The sequence below is a fragment of the Mastomys coucha genome, unplaced genomic scaffold (assembly GCF_008632895.1).
Source record: "Mastomys coucha isolate ucsf_1 unplaced genomic scaffold, UCSF_Mcou_1 pScaffold1, whole genome shotgun sequence".
Lineage (NCBI taxonomy): Eukaryota > Metazoa > Chordata > Mammalia > Rodentia > Muridae > Mastomys > Mastomys coucha.
Genome location: NW_022196891.1, coordinates 43,039,188 through 43,045,600, shown reverse-complemented (window position 1 = coordinate 43,045,600; position 6,413 = coordinate 43,039,188). Strand labels below are relative to the sequence as shown.

General features: G+C 36.7%; 1 pseudogene; it reads right to left on the bottom strand.

Moving 5' to 3' along the window:
* Nucleotides 1-4,684: 4,684 nt before the first annotated feature.
* On the bottom strand, nucleotides 4,685-6,029 carry LOC116096589 (annotated as a pseudogene).
* Nucleotides 6,030-6,413: the final 384 nt, after the last annotated feature.

Sequence of the window (6,413 nt, the reverse complement as noted above, 5' to 3'; positions counted from 1 at the left end):
ATGAATACAGAAATGTCAACAGTATGCTTTTGATTTGTTTGATGTACAATATAGAACTGGTATTTAAAACATGTTAAACTTATTAAAAAGCAATACTATTTTTGGTGTTGAATAAAGAAAAATGTCATAGGTTTTTGTAAGAATTTGTGATTTGCCAAAGAATAATGCCCCAGACTCAAATAGTATACAAAAGCAAAGAGCATTTATTCTGCAGATATCAAGCATGCAGGGGTCTACCATTCTTTAAGAAAGAGATATAAAGTTGAGCTCTTCGGTACAATTTAAAGGAGATTAGGGGAAATCCAGGGAGGGATAGGTGACCTTTAACTTGATTTGAGGGCTAGGTTTTGGATGTATTTGAGTTCTATCAACTTTCAAGGGGGTGAGGGTGGGGCGGCTAGAATCTGCTGTTGACTCATCATGAGTATTTTTGCCTAATTGGCTGACTGTAGGTTGCTGGTTTTTTTCAAGAACTGACTAGCCCAGCTTGGTCCAGTTTATGTAAACAGAAATTTAGACCAACTACTAAACTGCCAGTTTGGAACCTGTCATGGAGTTAACCTGGCTTAATCCTCTCGTTTTGAAATGAATATCATTTTATTATTATATCATTTCTTAAAAATTTGATCTTGAAAATAAATTGAATTCCTCCATAGTATTTATTTTTCACTCTATGATTCTATACAGTTAGTCCAAACAGATAACTGATGGGAAAACCTTTTATCTTTCAGCAGGAGAATGTGCTGGCTCTAATCATACATTTATGAAATATGAACAATTTAGTCTTTTTAAACTTTATAACATTTCATTCTCCAATATTGGTTTTCTTTTCTTTTTTGCATTAACACAATCTCTCTCTCTCTCTCTCTCTCTTTCTTTATCTCTATCTATCTATCTATCTATCTATCTATCTATCTATCTATCTATCTATCCATCTGTCTATCATTTATATATCCATCTATGTCTCCTTGCTGGCTTTGCTCTACTTTCTTTGGAAATTAGATGTTTTCAAAAATATATTTATGAATATAACAGAAAGATAATAACTTATACAAAAGAAAGAAACCATTTATGCCATATTTCTGTGTTCTTATATGCACAAAAAATGTAAATATTCTCTATCGAATTGATGCATGACAATCATTGGACCAGTGGCTATCAAATTAATAGGCACATCCCTAAATTTTTATTTATTTTTTAACCTGGATGACTAATTTCATTTTATTGCAAGTACAAATGAAATAAAGAGGGGTATCATAACACTTGAATGGATAGTTGAGATTTGTCACACTTTTTTCTCCAGAAAAAATATTTTCACTTTTCTTTTATGTATTATTTTATTTACTTACATTCCAAATATTGCCCGCCTTCATGTTCTCCCCTCCCAGATTTCCCCACCACATTCTCCTTACCCTTGGCCTCTTAAAGAATGTTTCCCCATCCACAATCATCCCCTACAACCCCCCCCAAGAGTTCCCCATTCAGTGGGGCACCAAGCCTCTAGAGGATCAGGTGAATCCTCTCCCAGAGGCCAGACCAGGAAGTCCTCTGATACATATGTGTCTGGGGCCACAGACCTGCCCATATGTGCTCTTTGGTTGGTGTTTTAGTCTCTGAGAGCTCTGAGGGGTCTAGGTTAGTTGATACTGTTGTTCTTTCGATGGAGTTGCCATCCCCTTCAGAATATTCAATCCTTTCCCTAACTGTTTCATTGTAGTCCCCTACCTCAGTCCAATGGTTGGCTGTAAGTATGTGCGTCTGTCTCAGTCAGTTGCTGGTAGAGGCTCTCAGATGACAGCCATGCTAGACTCCTTTCTGCAAGCACAACATGGGATCAGTAATAGTATCAGGGTTTGGTTCAAACCCAAACAATGGATCCCAAGTTGGGCAGGTCAATGGATGGCTTTTCCTTTAGTCACTGCTCCATTTTTGTCTGTGCACTTCCTTTAGACAGGAACAATTCTGGGTTTAAAATTTTGAAGGTGGGTGGGTGGCCCCATCTCTCCACTGGGGGCCCTATCTGTCTATTGCAGATTGTCTGTTCAGGTTACAGATCCCGACTCTTGGGCATTTCAGCTAAGGTCATCACCATTGAGTCCTGAGAGTCTCTCACACCACAGGACTCTGAGATTTTCTGGAGGTTACCCAACAACTCACAGCTGCATACCTCCATTCATTTTCTAGGCACACTCAGCTTCTCTCCTGTCCCTTTTTCCTCCCCCTCCTACCAAGATCCCTCCCTCCCTCTGCCTCCATTGATTACATTGTTCTACCTTCTAAGTGGGGTTGAAGCATTCTCACTTGGGCCTTCCTTGCTAAACTTCATAATGTCTGTGTGTTGTATCGTGGGTGTTCTGAACTTTTGAGCTAATATGTATGAGTAAGGACATACCATGCATGTCTATTGGGTCTGGTTTACAAAGTTAAGGATATTTTCTAGTTTCATCCATTTGCCTGCAAAATTCATGATGTCCTCATTTTTAGTAGCTGAATAGTATTCCACTGTGTACATGAAACATATTTTCTGTATCCATTCTTTGGTTGAGGGACAACTGTGTTGTTTCCTCCTTCTGCCTATTATGAGTAAGGCTGTTATGAAGATAGTGGAGCACCTGTCCTTGTGGTATTCCTGAGCATCTTTTGGGTATATGTCCAGGAGTGGTAATAGCTGGGCCTTTCGGCAAATCATTTTCCAATTTTCTGAGGAACTTTCAGGATGATTTCCAGAGTGGTTGTACCAGTTTGCAATTACACCAGCAATGGAGTAGTCCACTTCCTCCACATCCTCACCAGCATGTGCTGGCACTTGAGTTTTTCATCTTTACCATTCTGATTAGTGTAAGGTAAAAATTCAGGGTCATTTTGTTTTGTACTTGCCTGATGACTAACGATTTTGAACATTTTTTAAAGTGCTTCTCTGCTATCCAAGATCTCTCTGTTGAGAATTCTATTTAGCTCTGTCCCCACTTTTCAATTGGGTCATTTGGTTTTTTAGAGACCTCAACATAAAACCAGATACACTGATTCTAATAGAAGAGAGGGATATAGCCTTGAACACATTTGCACAGGGGAAATTTTTCTAAACAGAAAACCAATGACTGAGGCTCTAAGATCAACAATTGACAAATGGAACCTCAAAAAACTGAAAAGCTTCCATAAGGTAAGGACATTGTCAATAAGACAAAAGAGTAACCTATAGATTGCAAAAAGATTGTCACTAACACTATATCCAGTACAGAGCTAATATTCAAAATATATGAAGAACTCTAGAAAAATAATCTTGTATAACTGAATATAAGTGTGTCAGCTATAGATATTACAAAAATTTTAATAGTCATAGATTGCTTTCAGCATAAGTTCACTAGGTCCTTAAAGACTACTGTGATATGCAAAGGCTTTAAAAGAGGGATTGTGGGCTGGAGAGATGGCTTGGTGGCTCACAACCATCTGTACAGCTACAGTGTACTCATATACATAAAATAAATAATTTTTTTAAAAAAAGGTTTTAAAAAAAGATGGATTATATACTAAACATTTTACTCTTGTATGAAAATACCATGAAGTGCAAAGTATTGCACCCCTGACTACAATTATGGTTTCCTTTGCAGTACTACTTTTTATCATGAATGTTTACACTACTACTACAAGCAAATGATTTACGAATTGTATATCCATAAGACTGCTGTCCACTATATGTTGTCTATATATTTGTGAATAGCTGTGCTGTGGAAAGGCTTTATCACATTGATTATGTTTTCAGGGTTTCTCTCCAATGTGGATTTTTTCTTATGTATTCAAAAATGACTATGATATGCAAATCTTGGGAACAAGCAAATGAAACATGTCCTAAGAATTTCCTTTTTCTTATCAGCTTCTATTTAATCATAAGGTGAAACTAAGTTCAAATTCCCAGGTCCTAGAGTAGCAGGAGACTTCCAAAGAGTGGACCAGCTTCAATTATGCATCTTTGTTCATAAAAAATATGACTGTTCCTAACAATTTTTCTATTCATCTTTATTCATTTTTTTATTTATCAAAATGTAATACCTGTTCCTAACCACAAAAAAAAAAAAAAACCCAAATAGAGATGATTGATTACAGTGTAACACTCACATTCTGTATCAGGTGACATAGCAAACTACATGGGGAAAGCCCCATCACTACATTTCTGATTGGTGGGAAAATGTAGCTGTAACTTGGCACAGATATTTCTGGTTTCCAAATATAAAAGCTCTATAACACTCAGGCTCAGTGTGGGGAGGTGAGTGTGAGGACTGTCACAGCTCAGCTTTCAAGTATGTTCTCTGGCCCTGATCCTTAAGCAGCACCTTCATTACAATAAATTCTAGTCATTTGCATTACATGAGTTTGAGTGGTGTTGGATCTCAGAGGACCCCATTATGCAAAGGCTTTACCACATTGCTTATACTAATACACTTTCTCTACAGTATGAATACTTTCAGGATGATGATGTAGAGATATGCAAATGCTTCACCATATTGAATACATAGGGATTCTCTTTCATGAAGACTTGTGACATTTGAAAAAGCTTTACCATACTAAATACATTCAGAGTTTCTTTCCAGTATGGATTCATCCATGATGATGAAGACTACAGAAATGTGCAAAGGCTTCATTGCTTGCATTCATAATATATCTCTCTAGTAGATATTCTTTCATGTATTCAAAGATGACCATGATATGCAAGACCTTTAGCACATTGGTTACATTCAAAGGGGTTCTCTCCAGTATTTGTTATTTTATGTATTTTGGGGCTACAGTCATTTGGAAAGGCTCTATCCCATTGATTATATTCAAAGGGATTCTCTCCTGTATGTGTTATGTGTTCCTTTATGATACTGAAGACCACTTACACATGTAAAGGCTTTATGACACTGATTACACTCATAAGGTTTCTCTCCAGTATGTGTTCTATTATGCATATAAAGATGCATAAAGCATCTAAAGCCTTTACCACATTCATTGCATTCATATGGTCTCTCTCCAGTATGTGTCCTTTTATGATACAGAAAACTACTTTGTCTTGCAAAGGATTTATCACATAGATCACATTCATAGGGTTTCTCTCCTGTATGTGTTCTTTTATGTACTCAGAGACCAGTTTGACATGCAAAGTCTTTACCACATTGATTATATTCATAAGGTTTCTCTCCTGTATGAACTCGTATATGCCTTTGAAGAGAACTGTGATGTGAAAAATCTTTACCACATTGGTTACACTCATAGGGTTTCTCACCAGTATGTGTTATTTTATGTCTTAGGAGGTGACTATTTCATGAAAAGGCTTTACCACATTGGTTACATTCCAAAGGTTTCTCTCCAGTATGTGTTCTATGTCTTTGAAGATCACTATTTGTTGCAAAGGCTTTACCACATTGGTTACATTCAAAAAGTTTCTCTCTAGTGTGTGTTCTTTTATGATACTGTAGTCCACTTTGATATCCAAGGATTTTACCACTTTGATTTAACTCATGAGTTTTCTCTCCTGTATGTATTTGTTTATGCATCTGAATTCTACCTTGACATACAAAAGGTTTACCACATTGATTACATTCGTAAGGTTTCGCTCCTTTATGCCTTTGAAGAGAACTGGGAGAAACAAAGTCTTTACCACATTGGTTACACTCATAGGTGTTCTCTCCAGCAACTGTTGGTTTATATATTTGGAGACTACTGTGATATGCAAAGGCTTCACAATGCTGGACAACTTCATAGGGTTTCTCTCCCATATGAATTCTTTCTTGTCTTTGGTTATGTATCTCAAATGTAAAAGCTTTATCACATTGGATAAACTCAGAGGGTTGCTCTTCAGTATGCCTTATATGTCTTCTAGAAATTTGAAAATGTTCTTCAATATTATGGTCTTCCCAAATGTAGCCTATAGCAGTGAGATTCCTATATGTCTCCAGCATCACATCTTTGTAGAGATTCTTCTGAGAAGGATCCAGCAAAGCCTACTCTTCCTGAGTGAAGTTCACATGCACATCATCATAGGTCACTATATCCATGCCTAGAGTTTTGAGCTTTTCTCAGCTCCCTCACAGCACCCAGCAGAGGCATTCAGAACACAGCACCAAATTTTTATTTTTTAAAGAAAAAAAATTGTTAATAGTATTAAGAATTAGTTTTGCCCCAATAGAAACTGCAAACTGCCTTGAAAAAAGTATATTCCTAAATCAGGTTTCCTTTCACTTCTATTTTTTCCTCAACATACTTTTAAAGTTTTCAAACTTTGCTTTTCTACAACATATTTAAAAAGCTTTCTTCTTCTGAAATGTTCTTCCTAAAATTGGGAGAGTAGTTTTCTTTAGTAAGCAGAAAATTGGTACCAGTCTGTGCACTAAAACAAGATATGCCCTGAAGGCACCCGTAACTGTATGTTCAGCTAATAT